Source organism: Pelophylax lessonae, assembly GCF_965119305.1.
Source record: "Pelophylax lessonae genome assembly, chromosome: 5".
Taxonomy (NCBI): Eukaryota; Metazoa; Chordata; class Amphibia; order Anura; family Ranidae; genus Pelophylax; species Pelophylax lessonae.
In genome coordinates, this window is record NC_138772.1 from 187,213,673 (window position 1) to 187,236,230 (window position 22,558).

The following is a 22,558-nucleotide window of genomic DNA, read 5'->3' on the forward strand; positions in this document are numbered from 1 at the left end:
GTTGTTCACTCCACCCCAAAAAGATTGTGTTCACTGCACCCCACAAAGATTGTGTTCACTGCACCCCAAAAAGATTGTGTTCACTGCACCCCAAAAATGATTTTGTTCACTGCACCCCAAAAAGGATTTTGTTCACTGCACCCCAAAAAGGATGTTGTTCACTCCACCCCAAAAAGATTGTGTTCACTGCACCCCAAAAAGATTGTGTTCACTGCACCCCACAAAGGATTTTGTTCACTGCACCCCAAAAAGATTGTGTTCACTGCACCCCAAAAAGGATGTTGTTCACTGCACCCCAAAAAGGATTTTGTTCACTGCACCCCAAAAAGATTGTGTTCACTGCACCCCACAAAGGATTTTGTTCACTGCACCCCACAAAGATTGTGTTCACTGCACACCAAAAAGGATTGTGTTCACTGCACCCCAAAAAGATTTTGTTCACTGCACCCCAAAAAGATTGTGTTCACTGCAGCCCAAAAAGATTGTGTTCACTGCAGCCCAAAAAGATTGTGTTCACTGCAGCCCAAAAAGATTGTGTTCACTGCAGCCCAAAAAGATTGTGTTCACTGCAGCTCACACAGAAAAATGGATGTGGATCACTGACACCTGCCTATCTCCAATCCCACACCACACAGCAATATCGATTGTAGTTTGTAGAACACAGTTTCCCTAAAATTCAGCAGACTCTGTCCCTAACAGGATTGAGAAGAGATCGTAGATCAGGATTGAGTGCAGATTCACCCCACCCCCCACACAGCAATATCGATTGTAGTTTGTAGAAGACACTGACCCTATAATTCAGCAGACTCTATCCCTAAAATGCCTACAACTCGCCCTGCCTAAACCCTCCGACCTGTCCCTCAATTCTATCCGGACACAAATGGTTTTTTCCTGCCTATCTTTCCCTAATCAGCAGCCAGCACATTGATGTGTGCTCTGTCCCTTAGCTAAGCAGCAGAATGACGCTGCTGCGGCGGCTGCCTCGAACTTATAAAGACTTGGTCACATGCTTCAGACGGCCAATCACAGCTACTAAGACATTTGCAGGCATGGCTGGGATGGCTTAAGGCACACCAGTTAAACGATTGTTGATTGGCTGTTGAAAGCCCGCCATGAAAAGAGCGCCAAAGCATGCAAAACCCGGAAATAAAACGACCGAACACGGATTTTTACCCGAACATACAGTAAAGTGTCCGTGTCCGTGTTCGGGTAAAAAAAATCCAATTATTCGGTACGAACACGAATAATACAGTCCGTGTTCGCTCAACACTAGTGATTGGCAATCTCTTTAGTGGAGCCTTGGATAGCAATAAAACCTTAAAGGATTCTTACTCTTTCCAACTCCATCCCAAGCTAGAAAAATGTTTTGGGATGTAAGTACACTGTAATCTACATCAGCCTTTGTCATATCTGGAGAAACTTTTGCAAATATGTTTGAGATCTCAGGTAACCTCTGAAATTATTGAGCAACAGTAGACACACTGTTACATAATCTAGTATCAATGCATGTTATCCTAGGTCTCAAAATCTCAAGTAAGCAGTTAAGTGTTGCGAATAACCATGCATGTGAAGGTATAGAACTCTTTTGATACATCTGGACAGCAGAACTGTGAGGTATGTGTAGGGACATCCTGAGACAGAGTGAAGTGGATGAACCCATACCGAGTTTGTCACAAATATAAACTTGTAGCGATAGTAAACCGCACCTTTTTCTTTTTTTTTATTTCAAAACCCTGCAAGGCAATGGCATAATGTACTAGTATGCTTCTCATACTAGCAAATTATAAAATACTTACCTTAGAACGAAGCACTCCAGAGGCACGCTGTCACTGCTGACAAGGCTTCCATCCATCACTTCCTTCCGGGATGGAGTGCCCCGGCCGTCTGTTTGGCCAAAATGTGATGACGTAACTCTAATGCATGCGAGCAGGGGTCACAGCAGTGACAAGGAGCTCTGAAGGGATGGCATGGGTATGCTGTCCCTTCAGAGCGCATGTGCTGGTGATGTCACCGGCTGCTTCCCGTGTGAATATCTCCTAAACAGTGCAAGTATAAGAGATATTCAGTGTACCTACAGATAAGCCTTATTATAGGCTTAGCTGTAGGTACAAGTTAAAAAGAAGACTTTACTACCATATTAGGTGTCTGGCTCAGACAAAGTATTTTAATGTAGCCCTATCCAGCAGTGTATATTTGTAGTATATACTTTTTACATCTTTTTCACTTCCCTAAGTCTCCCTTAAGCCCAGGAAGCAAAGGAAAGTCATGTGTAACCCATGAGTCATAGGTTACACACTGCTGTCTCAAGGAGATACGTGCCCTACAGACCTGGAAATACAATTTTTTCCTTTAAAGGGTAACTCTACTTTTGTGGGGAAAAAAAATAGCAAATAAAGACAAAATAATATAGCGTACAATTGGGAGTCATATTGTAATTGAATGTTATAAAAATGTTACCTTTCTTTTTCAATCTACAGCCGCTGTAAGTTTCTGAAAATGCAATGCAATATGGCTACCTGGAGCTGTTCTGTACACAGAATGTGTACTGACCACACCCCAGAAACATAATTTCCTGCTTCTGTGATTGGCTCACCAATTTTCCCAGAAGTTTGCCTAAGATACAAGTCAGATTTTTGGAATCCCCTGCAACACAAATGTCATTTTTGGTAAGATACTGCCAATAGGGAATCACGTCTAAAGGGATGCAGACCCAGCAGATTTCCTCATTAGTGCTCTGCAATTGCACAGCTGACTGATAATTATGAAACCACTCATATTAGACCCACTCACCCCAGGGGCACAGAGGAACAAATGGGGATTTCTTCAGAATACCAAAAGGTAGGAATCTGCAGCAAAGGTTGTTGTAATCCTTGCAATGTACAGAGATCACCCAGAGGATAATGTTTTTTTCTCAACAAAAGTGGTTACGCTTTAAGCTCCAGGTGCTGAATGGAGCCACTTAAGAAAGGAGAGGTAAGTATGTGATGGGAGAGGTGGAGGATAAAAGCAAACCTGCTTTGTCCCAAAGGATGAAGAACAGGTTTGCTATAAATAAAAACCTTCAGAGACTGCAAAATTATAATTGAAAATAAAATGTTATATTCTTAGAATTCAGCTGTGACCTTCTTTTTAAAATTCACATAGTTCCATTTCTTATAATATCATTTGATCTGCAGCTTTGCACATGTTTATATGGTTGCAAAACTCTCTTATCCTAAGTGTAATAATATCTCTTACAGAAGGGGGTTCATTATTCTTAATATTACCCACTTCTGGACCAGAAGGATTTACCCCCATTACTTTAACTGACAATTGCGTGGACGTGCGATGCTGTACCCAAATAAAATTGATGTCCTTTATTTAAACACAAATACCGTATTTTCCGGCATATAAGACGACTGGGCGTATAAGACGACCCCCCAACTTTTCCAGTTAAAATATAGAATATGCATAAAACAGTGTAAGTGGATTAAACTTTTCCAAATTCACTCTAAAGCTGAAAGGAAGTATAAAACAATAAATCCATGGGAGCTGCCATGCTCCACAACCCCCCTCCTTGCATCCCAGTCCCCTCCACAGTACTCCTCCTTGTATCCCAATCCCCTCCACAGTTACCCTCCTTGTATCCCAGTCTCTTCTACAGTTGTCCCCCTTACTTGCACATTAGTCACAGTCCCCTTTACAGCCCCCCCCCCTTACCTTACACAGCAGATAGAGGATGCAGCATGTCCGAGCATAAGGCAGGAAGTGTCCATCTTTCCATTTAACAGGCAGATTGGTTGCTAGGACCGCCCCTAGCAACAACAAATCACAGGCTTTTTAACTTAGACAGCGGTGGAGGTAGGGGCGGGGGAGCCTGGATGGGAGTTCTGTCAGCTTAGGCAGTCCGTGTGGCAGCATAGCTGAAGTGCTCTCACTCCCCCACCGCATATTCTCCAGTTCGGCTCCAGCATCCGCCGTATAAGACGATACCCGGCGTATAAGACGACCCCCGACTTTTGAGAAGATTTTCCTGGGTTAAAAAGTCGTCTTATACTCCGGAAAATACGAGCTTTCTTTTGGTGGTATTTGATCACCTCTGCAACTTGTATTTTTTACGCTATAAACAAAAAAAGAGCGACAATTCTGAAAAAGAAAAAATATATATTTTTGACTTTCTGCAATATAACATTATAACATTCCCAATGAAAAAAACAAACACATTTTTTCATCATTTTAGACCAATTTGTATTCTGCCACATATTTTTGGTAAAATATTTATGTCATTTTTATTTATTTATTTTTTTACTAGTAGTGATCAGCGATTTTTAGGATTGCAACATTGCGGCGGACAGATAGGACACCTAACTGACATTTTCGACACTTTTGGGGGGACCAGTGACATTACTACAGTAATCAGTGCTAAAAATATACACTGGTACTGTACTAATGACACTGACAGGGAAGGGGTTAACACAAGGGGCAATCAAAGGGTTAAATGTGTACCTAGGGGGTGCTTTGTAACTGTGGGGGGTTGGCTTTCTGCATGAACACAGAGACCTGTGTTCCTAAATAAGAGGAACAAAGGATCCCAGTGTTCATAACTGACAGAACAGTGGTCTGCCGTGTTTACAGCGGCAGAACGCTGTTCTGTTTACACAAGGAGCGATCATCGGTGTCCAGGGGCAATGGCAGCCACCAGACCTGCTGATCGGCTTCCTCTGTGGCGAATGGGCATGCATGGGCCCCGCTAGTGGTCCGGCAAAGCGACATACAGTTATGTTGTTTCATGGGACAGAGAGCGACCTGTCACAGTAAAACTGCAGCGGGCGGTTGTTAACCACTTAAGGACCGCTTGCCACAGTTATACTGCAGCAGCCAGCCCCTCCTGTGTGAACCAATGTAGGTAAAAGTCGGTCGTGTGCCTGCAGCTAGGGGGCGAGCTCCCAGTGCCTCCCACCCCCACTCAGCAGCGGGGACTCCGATGCACGGGGCAGGTGGCTCCGATTGCCGCCTGACACCCACGATCATTCCCCGCTGATAGAGAAGGACGGTCAGCTATTGTAAACACAGCTGACTGTTCTTCTCTCGGGAATGATCACAGAGCACCTGTGATCCTTCTATATAGGAACACAGGTCTCTGTGATCATTTCACAAGCTCCTCCCCTATACAGTTAGAATCACTCCCCTAGGCTCACATTTAACCCCTTGATCACCCACAGTATTAACCCCTTCCCTGCCAGTGTAATTATTACAGTAACAGTGCATATTTTTAGCACTGATTACTGTAGTAATGTCACTAGCCCCCCCCCCTAAAAGTGTAAAAAATGTCAGTTAGGTCTGATCTTTCTGCCGCAATGTCGTAGTCCCGCTAAAAATCGCAGATCGCCACCATTACTAGTAAATAAAAAAACAATAAAAATGACAAATCTTTCCTGTAGTTAGTAGACGCGATAGCTTTTGCGCAAACCTATCAAAATATGCATATTGCTATTTTTTTTTAACAAAAACATGCGGCAGATAACAAATTGGCCTAAAATGTTAAAAATTTTGATTTTTACATTTTTATTTTGGGGGGGGGGGGGGGTGTTATATAGCAGAAAGTGAAAAATATTGTTTTTTTTTTCAGAATTGTTGTTTTTTTTTGGTTTATAACGCAAAAAATAAAAATGGCAGAGGTGATCAAATACCACCAAAAGAAAGCTCTATTTGTAGGAAAAAAAAAGGACATCAATTTTATTTGGGTACAGCGTCGCACGACTGCGCAATTGTCCGTTAAAATAACGCAGTGCCGAATCACAAAAAATGGCCTGGTCATTAGGGGGCAAATCCTTCCGGTCCAGAAGTGGTTAGGAGGTTAATAATAATAGTAAGAGCAATATTAATAGGAGAAGTATTTTTTACCCTTTATCTAACATTATGTAGGCCTGTAAATCCTATTAGTAATAAATATAATGTTTTACACTAAAAGCAATCCTGTTTTGTCACAGTTCCAGCTCTACAGCTGAGTTACTCGTACAGATTCGTTCCCAGACCCCATGAGTAAAAGCATTATGTCTTTGGCAGCCAAGGAGTGAGTGACTGGGATAATGCAGTCAATGCATGTTTCTTTGAGAAATACGCTTCCCTTATAGATGATGTGATTTGCCCAGGATAAGAAGCCCAGGGCCAGGAGAACTACAAAGATGTCTTGTACTTGTTCGGTAATAATAATGGAGAGGTTTACATTATTTGTGGAATTGCTTACACAAACAATAGAAATGCTCAAGCTGGTTACCTGAGCTTTTGCTAAATCTGGCTGATCTGCAGATAGCGGACAAATGCTTAGTTTAGTTAATCTGCAAAACCTGGTTAGCAATAATTTGTACTCTTTTTTTGTTAACAATAGTGCAAAATGCACGAACCCCCTCAATAACACTATCACCTGAATAACAGCCTAGCACAACATGCATACAGAACAAATACAGTCATTGGCAGAAATTAGAGGACATGCACTATGCGACTGCCAAGAAATGTTGTAATCACATAAACATAAATTCTCTGATGATCCAAGCATTGATGATTATATCCTTAGTGCAGGGAGAGGGTGGGTGGCCAAACACCACTGCCACTAGCTTATCAAATAATCATAATGGGGAGAAAAATATTGAACACAGCCGAATGCTGCTTTCCCTGTAATTGGTCAACCTTGGGTGTCCAATGTCACTTGTTGCAGATTCAGATAGTCATCTCATGCCCACGGCTATCTTTATTTTGTTCAAAATTTGAAAGCAATACGACAAGTAAATAATCAGTTTATTTACCAAACCACCTATTTCTGTCAAGCTACATAGTATCCAAAAAAGAGCATTTTGGCATTACAAAAATGTCTGACCATTTAGGCTTATGCAACACTTCTTTCTGTTAGAGTGTGCCATTGTTTGCTTTAAAGCGGTAGTATACCTCTTTTTGCGACTTTTTACTACAGGTAAGCCTATAATAAGGCTTACCTGTAGGTACAATTAATATCTCCTAAACCTGCACGGTTTAGGAGATATTTGCACTGCATGCAGCCGCTCACGCGAGCGGCGCATGCATTATGAAGGTCCGGCGGACCTTCAGCGTTCCTTGTCGGGAACTTGCCGAAAAATGACTCCCGCACGCATGCGAAGGAGTGATGTCATCGCGGCTCCGGCCAATCACAGCGCCGGAGCCGCCGAACCCGGAAGAGACACCGAGGGATCATGTCAGCTCCCACAGCGGTGTCTGGGGGTCCGTGTCGGGGCTTCATTCTAAGGTAAGTATTTCATAATGAGCTAGTATGCGATGCATACTAGCTCATCATGGCTTTGTCTTGCAGGGTTTTTTTTTTTTATACAACCGCTTTAAGTAAAAACATGACATTGAAAAATTATTTATATTTTCTGGACTCTATTTTTTTCAGTAAACAAATAAATAATAAATGAAAAAAAAAACATTCTGAACTCTGAATGCTGTCATAGAATTGGAACCTAATAGGGAACACGTTTCCATGTGTGAAACCCTATCAAATAAACTGCGTCAGTAATGTAAACGACTGTATGGATCAATTGCTTCTGGATGCAGCATTCTAACTGAAGACCCAGGAGTCGCAGCAAATGCAAATTTAAAGTTCATGAGAGATTGCCTATATCTTATATATATATATATATATATATATATATGTTTTTTTCAGCACGTTCTGACTTACAATACTGAATTAATGAATCCATTTTACATTTAGACTTTTAATTTGTTTTTTAACCTGGCTGTGATTGTTTCTTTACTAGTAGCTTTGACTTATGGCCACTGTTGCTGACCTCAGCCTGTTGCTTGACAAGTAATCTATTAATTTATTATCATTTATTCATTTATTAGTCTGCCATATCTTGGTTGCTATCAGCTGTCTCCAATATTGGCTGTCTTTCTGTATTTCTCTTTTCTATTCTGTTTCTCTTTGCTGGCCCGCAATGCTAGTTTTGTATCTTGGTTAATCTGTTATTTTGCTTACCTTGTCTTTTCATTTGCTCCATCTAGACAACATCTAACTCAATACAACTCAAGCTATAACATACATACGTGTTTAAGAGGTTAGAGTGGCTTCACTGGTTTATTCATTTTCTGTTAGTGGTCTCTGAATATTTCTGGATGGCTTTAAAATATCTCCTGACTTCTTTTGCAAAAGATAAGGTGCTCAAAAGTAAGTAATTTTTACAAGGACATTCTATTTATTCAAGTAGCAAGACTATGCTTTTCGCTAACTGCCAAAGCTTCTATTCTGGAAGTGTTAACCTACCGTATGCTTTTTGTCATTTATAGGAATTAAATTATTTTTACTTTGCTTTGAGACAGCTTAGGAAATTACAAAGATAGATTTAGCTACTGTATCTAATTTTATCTGCTTTTTAAAAAAAGCATGCAAGCAGCAAAAATGCTAATGCATTTAGGGAATATACAGTAAGGAAAGGTACAACTCGAATTTTCTATATGCTGCCAGTAAACCCTAATATAAATTAAACATGCACATTAGTAATCATACTAGATATTGGTGGAATTACTTGTAGAGGTGATATAACTTTTGAACATTTGTCAACATTATGCTGATTCAGCCCCACAACCTATTCTATAGAGAAAACGATGTGAATTATAAAAAATCAGTTTGCAAAGAATGGCCAGTCACTTGACAGGAAAATAAGTAATAATACAAAAAAAAAACAGGATTTTTTTATTAGAAAAAAAGCAAACATCTTTTAGCAAGTCAACCATAGTTATGGATTTAAAAAAGGATTACTACAATATATCCTTTTTTGCCATATTTATTTTTCTTTTATTCCTCACACATTCTAAAATTTGCATTATTGGCAGACAATTTTACTTAAAAAAAAACCCAGATAAATTTATATTTATGAAAGCAGAGGGTCTGCTGGTAGTTTGTTTATGTTGCACAATGTTTGTGTGCACTATAATTAATTTTAACTGAAAATGTCGAAATATAACATTTGCACAAACACAAGATTACTGCCAAAAAGAATTTCAAGATGGACCTATTATTTTTGCCAAAGCTTTCAGAGGGTTTAGTTTTTAGTTGATTCCTTAGTTCTGCACTGAGCATACGTTTCCATTACATAGGTTTAATATACCTTGTTCTTGCCATAAGTATATGGTAATCAAAAGTAGTTTACATTGGTTTTATTTAGCCTTTTTTCTTATTAATGTTAAGATTAACTTAAAAAACTGTGATTTTTTTTTTTAATTAAGCTCTTCCATAGGTTAGACATATTAGACAATACAACTTCCATAGGACCCGGCAGCAGAAGTTGCTCAGTATAATCTGACTCGATAATAAATATTCCAAATAACTTATGTCTTATCAGATCATATCATATTGATAATAAAAGAGCTATTATTATTTACAATATCCACCTTACTGCATCTTCAGGAAGCGAGATATGTGCAAATGAAAAAATGTACTTCCATCCTAAAAATGTATAGTCTAGGAAAAAAATGTTAACCATAAAAGTGTTGGAAGAAAAAAGATCCATTTTCTTATAATCCTGTAATTCTATATATACAAGATATGCCATCCTAATCCTTAATCAGCCACTGCTTTGCTACCGGTGTTTTGTTTTTTTTGATCAAACCATCTGCTCTCTTTCAGGTAAATGTGGTTCAAGCAGACTCAGTTGGCCACTGTCTCTTACAAACCATATGGCCTATTTCTGACATCCGGTTTTTGTAATACACAAGAGGAGCCTGGGCTTTACTGTCTCTGCATCTTTCCATGTGTTTACCACTGAAACTGCTGATGACAGTTAGCTTGCTGTGTTCTGTCCATAAGCTCAAAATCTATAAATAATAAAAAACACTCTTCGAAGAGAATATCTAATTGTGGTGTTAAGGGCACAGAAACATCAGAAACTCTCATGTCTCTAAATAATGTATGCATAAAGGGTCTGTGACTGGTTTTTCTTTTTTTTAAGCATTTTTTATTTGTGATTTTGGTGAAATATACACAGGAACAGGTAAATAATGGTACAGTCTACAACATTCACAGGGATTGTCATATATAGTATTTCACAGTTTGCAATTCTGCAATTCAACAAGTGTAACCATGCAATTTGGTTGGGAACAATGCAAGTACAGTAAAATGGCAACCAGAACATCTGTTGAGTGGAAAATAGTATTTGAACATTTCCCTTAAAAAGAAGGACAACAGCACATCAAAGGGTTTTAAATTCTATGGGATAGACAGAATAGGGGAGCTTTGGAGGGGATCCAATTTAACACAGGAAATCTCTAGAAATGAAACAAGATGGGTTTTTGAAATGGAATGGAGACTCTAGCACCCCAAGGCTACAACATTGAGCTAGATGTCAATTGCTTTATTGAAAATTATTAATATTAGTATAAATTTTTTTTTTTTTTTTTACATATTGTCAAAGGGGACATTCCAGCAGACAGGATGGCTCTTCTAGACAGCTTCCTGTGCATAGGCACAGGCTTTTCGTATTCCTGTTCATGCTCATAGAAATTGTTCATGTGCTCGCATTGGCGCCAAGCGGGCTATTTAAACTGTACTATGCTTCAGTGCTGTCTTGTCTACAGTGTTTCCATGTATACCTGCAAGCTGTTACTCTGCATCTCACACTGTAAACATAAACAAAAAAAAAAAAAAGGCTCTGAGGAAGAGACACAGCCTCGAAACGCGTTAGCCGGTCTCCTGGACTTAGATAGTGGACTCCAACACTATGGACGTTGTCTGTCGGATTTAATATGCTGGTTTACATCACTTGTTTGTGAGTAGACACTTTTTAATTATTTATTAATAAAAGCCTACTGAGGATAATGCGCTAGGCTGGTGTGCCCTCTTTTTTTGTTTATGTTTACAGTGTCAAGTCGACCACCCCGGTCGTAGAGGGCAGCAAGGTCTAGCCATTTGGGGATGCCAAGTGAAAAGTCCCATGATAGAGAGTGTTCGGGAACCAGGTTCTGAGCGCAGGAGCAAGGTGCCAAGCATCTCATTTTTCTTTTGGAACTCTGCATCTGACTACTGGTACCGACCCGGCTTCTCTTGCCTTCTCCTGAACTCCATTGTTCCCAGCTTGCCTTGACCATGCTTCTGCCTATGGCTTCGGCCTGTATATGACCCGATTCGTCTGACTCTGCTTGTGCCTCTGCTGCTGCTGGACTGCCTTCTGCGAGCCCCTGTCTATGCTCTACTCATGTCCATCCAACATTCCTGTTCCACTGTGCTCTACTGACGGTCTCAGCCAGCTCTTGTCTCCTGCTCACTGGTGTCAATACGGCACTCCTACTCTGCTGTGGTCCACTGACAGTCTTCCCCTGCTTGATCCTGAGAATCCATCCAGCCTGGCTGCTAGAAAGACCAATAGGTATTTGTGCCACTCTGCACTCCTGTGCTACCTGTCTGCTCTATCAGGGGCCCCAAGTCAAACGTGTAAGAAAGGCCTTTCTTATCATATCAGACTCTTCCACCAGGTACGTGACATATATAGATCTAGCATTTTGATTTTTGGTGGTTAATAACCAAAGTAGGCAATTTTTTAACATTACCACTTGATAGTGCTAGTTAAGCTCCATCTGGAATGAACTGGTAGATGTTTGTCCTTAGCAGGGGGAAACGGAGCCTACCTTACCTATATACATTTTTTTAGATTATTATTTTTTAAATAAAAGTTTTACATATAAATATTTGATGCATATATTTTTTTAAATATTTCAAAAGTGTTTGTGTTGTATATTAAAATCAATTCCATGAAGGGTATATCACAATCCTTTTGCCATCCCATTTGCATTGTGTATAAGATAATTGGGAATGAATGGATTTACCAGTGTATTGTTAACATTAATGGGTTCCAGAAGTGTAGGGTGTATACTTTTTATCAAAGAACATGATTTGCCACATGCTAATGTTCCCAGAAGTTGGGAACACATAAATTGCCTTGGATTGGCCAGGTCCCCTGATTCCTGGGCGAAAAAATGCGTTGAGGCGGGGACACGGTACATCTGGTGTCACTTCCGTTTTACGAGGCTCGGACGGTGGAACGCACGCTGAGCTGCCATCTTGTTGGTGGGATGGACGGTGACACAGAGAGAGTAACACACTGCTGGATCCTGCTGGTGTTGGCTTAGGCACAAAAAAATGTGAGTGGACATCTAAACGTTTTTGTGAACATATACAATATAATAAAAGCGGAATGCAGAATGATCTTAGTGTTCTTGGTTTACTTCTGTTTATGAGGATACGTGGAGCAACACAGCTTAAAAATTGGCTTTATCACTACTCATCTTCTAGACCCCCTAAAAAAGCACTACTAGACCCACTTAACCCTGGGTCTAGTGATCTGGTGAGTTATAATCACATAGGGGGACAGCATTCGTGCACAAGACAAATCACATCTGCATGGAGTTTGAAGAGCACGTTTGTAATCAGTCTATATATATGAACCGTTGGCACTACTGATGAACTTTTTCTTTATATGCTCTTTATTTGAGGATGTTAACACAGGATATGCACTTTAATTAACATCAGAATCACATAGGATCATGTTGTTGTTTGCACATTGTAAGGAGATATTCACAGCTTAAGTTGTGTAGATCAATTTTATTTGTGATTTCATTATTTATGATTAATCATTTTTTAAAGCACCAAGTGCTCACTTTTAGGTTGCGTATCAGCAGAGGAAATGGGGATAGGGATATCCCATAAGTGCAAGAAGGTAATATATATTAGGCAGCATATTTTGTTTAGCTATATTACATCCCCCATTCAGGAAAAGCTTTCTGCCAGCCAATTCACTGCAGAAAATTGATATGAGGTCAAAGTTATAGGTTGGGAATGGCTGTTAGGCAACTAACTGACAAAATATCTAATGTGTGCCGGGGCCCACTGAAATTCAGTTTTTCCCTTAAGCCTCTGTAAGGTTACCCCAGGTAGGGTCAGATTGAGCACTTCCTATCTGATGGCAGGGCAAATCTAGTCCTTGATATTTCTTTGGATAACATCCTCAACTTGTTCTCAACCATCTCAGCTCCTCCCCAATGTACAACTCCCAGTGTTTGGAAGTGGGGAAATGTAACCCTGGTAGCATGTCCTTTGTCCTCATTGTCTTTACTGCTGACACCACAACACTCCTCTTTTAGATGTGAAATAATAAAAAAAAGGCCCTGATACACCAGAAAGTCCTACTCTACCTTCTTTTGCTGTGCCTCCAGTGTTTGGTCTAACCACATAGTGTTTGCTTCAGCAGGAACATCAAATTTATCATATTGCTGATTTTTGCCTCATCAGGGCTCATCATTCCTATTGCCTCTTAGAACCTTGACAGCATAGTACATGTGTCCTGAACATGGAGCCAATGATATGGTGTGAAAAAATAAAAACAGATCCCCAGATACAATTTTTCGTCCTTTGTTCAAAGAAAACTCAATGACTTCTGATGCAAATACTGCAGCTGCAGCATGGTCAAGGTTTGAATATCAGTGCATGGGCTTATTGGATATCAGGCAGTTGGCAGACATCTTCTGTTGCCACTAAATTTCAACCAGGTGAACACACTGGCTGGGTATGAACATCTGAAATGGCCACACACACTCTAGCATAAGATCATCTAAGCCAGAGTTTTTACTTATTATCCACTGCACCACCGGGTGCGTGACATGGGTGGCGCCTCCAGCTGCAGAAGTTTGCTGCATTCTGCATTCTTCCTGGCTGCTAGGAGTTTACCCACTGCACCATGAAGAACTAGTGTTAGGACTGAGTTCACCTGCTGGTGGCACTGTGGATGCTCTGGGATGCTTGCTGCAGTTCCAGTGTCCACCAGCAGGTGTCTCCCAGAAGTCAGTAGGCGGTAATGATCAATTACACCTGTGTTCAGTTGCCAGGTGGCTATTTAAGGCTGCTCCTCCCTTTCCCAAGTGCGTCACTATTCTGATTACCTCCTTAAAGCGGAGTTCCACCCTAAAATTAAACTTACCTCCATCTTCATGCCTGGGGTCACCTGAAAAACAAATGGATAATCGCAATTTTTTTTTACTTACCTGGTTTAGAAGAAAATATACTTACCCTACTTCCTCTTCCTCCCCTCGACGGCCACGGCGATCCGTCACTTCCTGGCTTGCAATGATTCCTCGTAGCTGAACGTCATCGCTCCCAGGAATCAATGCGCCTGCACCGGCCGCGACGTCAGTTCCGGCGCAGACGCCGTCATACCTTGCTGAACAGCTTCTGGGCATGCCCAGAAGCTGTGCAGGGATGACGCTGCGGCACCGGAAGTGACGGCGGGGCCGGTGCAGTGCATCGTGGGACCGAAGAAGATGGGAGAGGACACAGAAGAGGATCGCACTGGCTTCAAGCTGCCCACACCTGAGATGGCAGCGCTGGACAATACTTTTTCAAGGTAAGTATTTCTTCTAAAAGGTAAGTGCAACCCAAGACAGATCAGAGGCTAGCTATTGTGGAATGTACTAGCCCTGACTGTCCCGGTGGTATTTTTATTAAAAAAAGCTTCCCTAGGGTGGAACTCCGCTTTAATACCAGAGCCTTTTTCCTGAGATCCTGATCTATCCTACACCCTACCCTGCTGCCTTGCTCTTGTACCCAGTTTTGTTTCCCCTCTTTCTTGCTTCCCTGTTTCCCTTGTCCCTTATATTGTAGATATTTGTAGATAGTCAGTTGGTTCATTAGTTATGTTAGTCTTTGTGGTTGGTTCTTTGTTTGCTGGAGGTTCCTATGTTAGTAATTTGCTGTGTATGCTTGTTTGAGTGTTTCACTGTAAATACATCTCACTTTAAGGATATCTACATTGTTGGGTCTCAGTTTCCATGTGTAGCTATAAGTGTCTGGCCTCTCCAGCTGCTGCTGAATCCTGACAACTGGGATCATTGCCCATTCTTGTTAGACAACAGTCTTGTGGACCTTGCTGCTGACCACATGGCCCAGTAACACAGAGACTTTAGCTTCCACATACTTCTAGAGTGCAGGGATGACTAGGTACAGCTGGGTACCTACAACTTTGATGAACCACAGGCTGTGACATTGCAAAGAGAGCAGACACTACTATCCAGTACAGAGCAGATGTAAAGCCATACATTTTTCCAAGCTGGCATTGAGATACTGGGGGGGACCGGACCACCTGCCTGGTCAAGGATGTAGCTTGAGATGGCAGGCTGGTTAGGCCGCAGGTTCGGGATGGCAGAGTCCCAGGAATGATCATAGCATATAAGCAGTAGGAATACATATAGATGACTTTAGCAGATTCTTGTACTAATTAAGAGGAGGCACTGGGTAACAGCTTGGAACAGAATCACAGGCAATAGCGGAGTCACAGAGAGGGCAGCACAGAACTAAATCACAAGCTAAATCAAGGTTGTGGATAAAGCCTAGATCAGGAACTAGTAAGGAGCAGTATAGAGCATAATATAGACTCAGGTTAGGAGAGAGCTGGGTTAATAACAGGAAGCATGTAAAGGGCACAGGTCAGAACACAAGGAACAATAATAGTCTTAGAGCATAACCTAAATAGGCTGTCTGGACATAACCTAAATAGGCTGTCTGGAGCCAATATGGATGCTGGGCATGTACACACGTCCCCAGGCACTAAAGCATGAGCACTCCAGCCATCAAAGCATAACAAAATAAGAATTGCTTAGCTTTATTAGTGCTAGGGTAATAGAGGGTTTGAGGATGTAATGCTTTGGTTCACTTCACAATCTGGTGATTTGGTGCCGTAAACTGGACCACAATGGTACTGTATGTGGTGATATGCTGCCAATAAAGGGCAGCTTTGCCTGTGTGTCAGCCACACATTCATGCAGCTTATTCTGGAATAAAAGGTAATAAAAGACCATATAAAATTTGATAGAAATAAAATATACCTTCCTCCAAAAATAATTTATAGCTAAAACACTAAACCCCAAACACCAACTATATAAAGCTATAGCCTAAAACCTATTTTTATTTATTTATTTATTTAAAAAAATAAAAAAGGAAAATATGAAAGAAATTTTGAATTTGAACATTGAAAACTCCCCTTCATAGGCCACACTATGCCACTGGACAAAGTTAATGGATCATGCCATGCCGAATATTCTGCCATTATATATACAATGTATATATACGATAGATAGATAGATAGATAGATAGATAGATAGATAGATAGATAGATAGATAGATAGATAGATAGATAGATAGATAGATAGATAGATAGATAGATAGATAGATAGATAGATAGATAGATAGATAGATAGATAGATAGATAGATAGATAGATAGATAGATAGATAGATAGATAGATAGATAGATAGATAGATAGATAGATAGATAGATAGATAGATAGATAGATAGATAGATAGATAGATAGATAGATAGATAGATAGATAGATAGATAGATAGATAGATAGATAGATAGATAGATAGATAGATAGATAGATAGATAGATAGATAGATAGATAGATAGATAGATAGATAGATAGATAGATAGATAGATAGATAGATAGATAGATAGATAGATAGATAGATAGATAGATAGATAGATAGATAGATAGATAGATAGATAGATAGATAGATAGATAGATAGATAGATAGATAGATAGATAGATAGATAGATAGATAGATAGATAGATAGATAGATAGATAGATAGATAGATAGATAGATAGATAGATAGATAGATAGATAGATAGATAGATAGATAGATAGATAGATAGATAGATAGATAGATAGATAGATAGATAGATAGATAGATAGATAGATAGATAGATAGATAGATAGATAGATAGATAGATAGATAGATAGATAGATAGATAGATAGATAGATAGATAGATAGATAGATAGATAGATAGATAGATAGATAGATAGATAGATAGATAGATAGATAGATAGATAGATAGATAGATAGATAGATAGATAGATAGATAGATAGATAGATAGATAGATAGATAGATAGATAGATAGATAGATAGATAGATAGATAGATAGATAGATAGATAGATAGATAGATAGATAGATAGATAGATAGATAGATAGATAGATAGATAGATAGATAGATAGATAGATAGATAGATAGATAGATAGATAGATAGATAGATAGATAGATAGATAGATAGATAGATAGGGAATGCTTAGCTTTCCTGGTAGATGTGTTTGTAAAGTGAGCCCACATAGGACAGAAACTATAGTTAAGTGCTTGGCAGCCCTCTTTTTTTAAAAAGAAAAGCAAAGTAAAAAGTTCAACAGAAATCAATTACCCTCCAGGGGTTCTTCTCCAGCAAATTACAAATAATTACTGATTTCTTCCATCCCATGGACCCTCTCCTAGTTGCCTCAGCTCTCTTAGTCTCCCAGACTCTCCCAGTTGTCCCAAGGTTTATTCAGCCTTGAATTTCTCCCACATGGAGTGCTGTCTCTCTCGAGTAGATTGCCTCTGTCTCCAGACAGGAACCACCACCTGTCTTCATGCGAGAGCACATCGTATAATACATATTCCTAAGTCTCACACTCTGCATACTTGCGAACCCTTGTCATTTTTAAACCATTTTTATAGTGGCGGGGCCTTGCACAGTCACAATTTATAGCGTGTGTGTGTGTGTGTAGCTACCACGAACTAAGCTGTTAATACCCTAATAGATTTAGAATGTATTCTACCTGTTATTGGGGAGGCTCCAATGATCAGTGTGGCAGGGACAATCCCTAGATTATAAATAATTTTTTGATCCAGCCAATCACTGATGGTGTTGTCTTGGGATATGACTTGGGCACCTTTCCATAACCCTTTCTACCTTGAGGCTTCTCTCTGAGAGTTCTGTGTAAAGTACTGCTTTTAGGGCCTGGCCTCATCATGAGTCATGTGCTGAGGACCCTGGTACCAAGCCACTTTCTGAAGTGCATGCCTGAAGGGAGCTTGGCTGACCAGGGACACTGACGCCTAAAGAGGGTCACAGAGAAGCTGGGTAGAAGCTGCAACTGTACAATGGAAATCGGATCTTTGCCCAGAGGCTCAGGTACTTTTGTCTGCTTACAGAGGAATAGAACCTAGATTCTCAGAGAAAGGAAACACTGTGACTGTTTCTCGGTTAATCTGGCTGTTTTTAGTCTATCACTATCTATTTAGGGTTTGATCCTATAGGGTCTGCTGCTGATTAAGCATATCAGTTCACCCATTTTTTAGGTATCCTGCACCCCTAATCCCTCTCTCTAATGAGCACAGCAAAAAATGGTAAAAATACTCTCGTGACATGAGCCTGATTATTCATAGTTGTGTCAGTGAGCTGTAGAATCCAGATACAGGGCAGGTAGGACAGCCAAATTATTTACAGGGACTCTCTACCGAGTCATGTCTGTCTGTCTCTCTCTATGTCTCATATTACTACATATATATATTACATATATATACTCATATCACTTGTCTCGCTTACGTATAGTAAGTCTAACTATTGAGTGCCACTTTGCTGTTTGGTGACATCATAGTGATTGTGGTTTCCAAAATTTTCATAACCGTATCACAATTGATTCCTTTTTAAAACATTATAGGCCTGAAATAGTTATTAAAACAAGACTTTTTCTTACAAACTCACATAAAAAAAATAAAGAAAATGCCAGTTTTATGAAGCCAGTTCCAGCATTGTGCAACAACTGTCATCTCATTGGGTTTTCTATTCACATCTTCTGATGTTCTATTAGGAATACCTTAATGTTTTCCACATGCATTATGCAAAGCTCCTGTAAAGTGCTAATGCTTATTTTTAATACAGTGTAATTTATATTACAAGCATCATTTGATGGCTCTAAAACAGCAAGTATAATGTCTAAACACACAATTATGATATGCTATTAGCAGCATTAGATTTTGTTTACATATACAGATTTCTGTAGGGAATTCATACAATTCACTGAGGCTTGATGTACAGAAAAAAAGTCTATGAAATCTGCTTTCAGCACTAATGAATACTATGACATATGACAACATAGGTCAGGCACATGTATGTTGTTATGCATAAAAGAAAGAGACCAGTTTCTCTGAAACTTGAGAATCTGACTTCTAATTATATTAGTCCTAATTTACAATTCAAAATTGATTAGAATTTAATTATATCTACAGATAACTCAGAAATAGTTCATTCTTGTTAAAGAAAATCTTAAATTGTTACAGTCTATAAATAATATCTTGGCTTGTTGTTTATATTAATCTTATCCACAGTACAAGCAGGGGGCAAAATTTGTTTAATGCTGATTCAGCTCCACACCTGGGTCTCTGTTGTAAAGTTTAATTGGTGAAAGCAAATGTTGTATCTAAATTTACAGCTGGTTTACTATTGTAAGCTAGAGATTTGCAATATATTTTGTAAAAAAAATGCTATGTTATATTTTTTGGCCCTCTTCATGTTTTTATATACTAAATATTTGCTGAAATTGTTTAATGGCTACATATATAATAAGAGAAGCATGCATACAAAATAAATGTCATTGCCACTTATTAAAACAGAGAGGTAAAATAGAGGTAAATTGCATTAATGAAAATCTTGCCAACTGGTTTCCATTCATTGGCCAACCAACTTAAAGCGGAGTCCCGGCCTTGGAAACAATTTTTCAATAAAAATACCCCCGGAACAGTCAGGGCTAGTACATTTCATAATGGATAGCCTCTGAACTGTCCCAGGTTGCACTTACCTTTTAGAAGAAATACTTACCTTGAAAATGTCTTGTCCAGTGCTGCCATCTCAGGTGTGGGCAGCTGAAGCCAGTGCGCCCTCTTCGGCATCCTCTTCGGTGCCACAATGCCCTGCACCGGCCCCGCTCGTCACTTCTGGGACAGGTGCGTCATCCCTGCACAGCTTCTGGGCATACCCAGAAGCTGTTTAGCAGGGAATGATGTGCCTGCCCCGGAACTCACGAGTGGGGCCAGTGCAGGCGCATTGATTCCTGAGAGTGATGACGTTCAGCTCCCAGGAATCAATGAAAGCAGGAAGTGACGGCGCCACAGACGCAGAGGGAGGAAGTGGAAGAAAGGTAAGTATATTTTCTTCAATATCAAGGTAAGTAATTGAAAAGAAAAATCGGGACTATCCATTTCTTTTTTAGGTGACACTGAGCAAGCGGATGGCCCAAAGTGGATTTTGAGGCCGGAACTCCGCTTTAAAAGATGGAGTGCTAGTCCGTATTAGACCAAGATTTAGCCCTAGAATCCAAGGACTCAGTCATGAGGCGATTTTTTTTATTCTCAATTTCTCTTTATTGAAAGATTTTGGTTGACATACCAAACAATAAACCATTAGTCTTCATGTACACAGGACATTTGAAAACCTCTCCTGAATGCTGGAACTTGACAGCTAGTAACCGACGGTTTTGCCGAGTTTACATGCCGAGTTTAGCGGCGTTTGCTTTTAGAATCCTTTTTACATTGTAAAATGGTCAGAAATGTATCCCCATTGAAAACCCATATAAACGAAATGCTTATAAACACGAGTTACCGCGTTTAGACACATTTGCGCCCTGTTACAAGCATTTGGCGTTTCAAATGCCAATAAACTTCTGTCTGAACACTTTTTTTTGCTTTAAAAAAATGCCACTAAATTCAACTGCCTTTAAATGACTATAAACGTCTCAGTGTACATGGACAGATAAGATAACCTAGAGCAGAGTTCAGGGGCTGCTGAAAAAAACTCCCAACTGCACCTAAATGTCCGTATATCAGCAGCAGTGTACTGGTCTACACTGTCCTGTCCGGGAGTTGTTAGAAGGCGGGACAAGGCCAATCACCGGAAGATCCCGGATTTATCGTGGTAACAAAGCAGAAAATCTACCAAGAGGCTAGGGAAACAAAAATGACCCACAGAAACAGGTAAGTTGACTAAAAGGGTGATGTGAGCAGACCTCCTGAGACAATACCAGGAGGATAGGTAACACCAAATGTAGGAGAAAAAAATGGTAAAAAAAGGTAGTGAGGAAGAAGAGATGAGCAAATGGGGCCCAACATATTGGGTTGACTCTCAAAAAGAAAAAAAAAAGTAAGATAATGTGTGAATGATAAAAGAAAAAACAGATAAATAACCTGGTCAGTGATGTAAATTGGAAAAGGTGACAGGTCCCAAGTGGATCAGTGGCAATAGCATCCACCCCCAGGGTTGGCAGGCGTATAAAGCCCATTCTTATAACCGGATACTCCCTCTCAACATCACAATGGCGGGAATAATAGCCGCCAAACCATCACATAAGGAGGTAGCTGTGAGCCTGCCAGCCCTGGGGGTGGATGCTATTGTATTGTATGTAAATCTGACTGGCCGACTGTCGGCTGTCAAGTGGCAGCAATCCAGGGGTTGTGTAGCATCTACGCACCTTGAATAGTGCCCCCCAACAGTGCAGTCCCCTACCATATTTTCCAGGCTCAGCTGTCCCACCTGTGGACCTGAGCCTGGCATCCATGGCAGGTGCCACCAGGTAGAAGGGAGGTAGATCAGTTAGCATATATTCACTGATTTTCCCAACCTAGAAATAACCTGGAAATTATGTGCATTGCATAGTTGCATAGTACATCACATCACACCACACATTTACATCACTTCTGGGTTGGGCTGTTCTCTCCCCAAATACTAAAGATGGGGAAGAAGCTAATGGAGCGCAATATGTTCTCCATTAGCTTCAATGGAGGGCAGGGGAAACACCATGGTCTAATAAACACCTAATGTCTCATTAACCACTTGCCGCCTGCCCACCCACAGTACATATACTGTGGGTGGACAGCAGCTACAGGTAAAGCAATGCACTAGTATATAGCAGAGCACATGTGCACTGGAGCTCCCCCTTGGGATGTGACATTGGAGCATGGTGCTCGGTACCTTGCTTCTGTGAGCAGGCAGGGTATCATGTGACCCAGGCCCGGACTGGGACAAAAAATAGGCCCGGGCATTTTGGACTGAGCAGCCCGCGAGGGGGGGGGGGGTGCGTGACTGGAGCGTGGCGGGGCGCAGCGTTCGTCGGGATGGTTAATGACAGGATTTAATGTTCCAGGATGTGTGGATTCGATTACGGTACCTTTTTTAGTTTAATCTGACAGACTGGGTCCAATTTAGATCAGAGCTGCCAGATGATGCTGTTTTTTTTTTTTCTTACTTTAAATCCTGTTTTGATGGTTGAGTCCTAAAAATAGTGCCAAAAAAATGTTTTAAAATAAATTGGGAGTGCCAGATACATAAAAAACAACTGTCAACTTCATATAAAGGAACTGCTGTAAACCGCTTGAATAATACTAAGAAATCAAGTGAGCTTTGCACCTTCACAAATCAGATCACCCCAATTCCTGCACCTTCTCATCTCAGATCACCCCAATTCCTGCACCTTCTCATCTCAGATCACCCCAATTCCTGCACCTTCACACCTCAGGTCACCCCAATTCCTGCACCTTCACACCTCAGATCACCCCAATTTCTGCACCTTCACACCTCAGATCACCCCAATTCCTGCACCTTCACACCTCAGATCAGCCCCTGGTAGGCTGGCACTGGCAGCAACAATTTTATTCAAATCAGGATTTCTTCTGCAAATAGGCTGACCTGGCACTGGCAGGCATA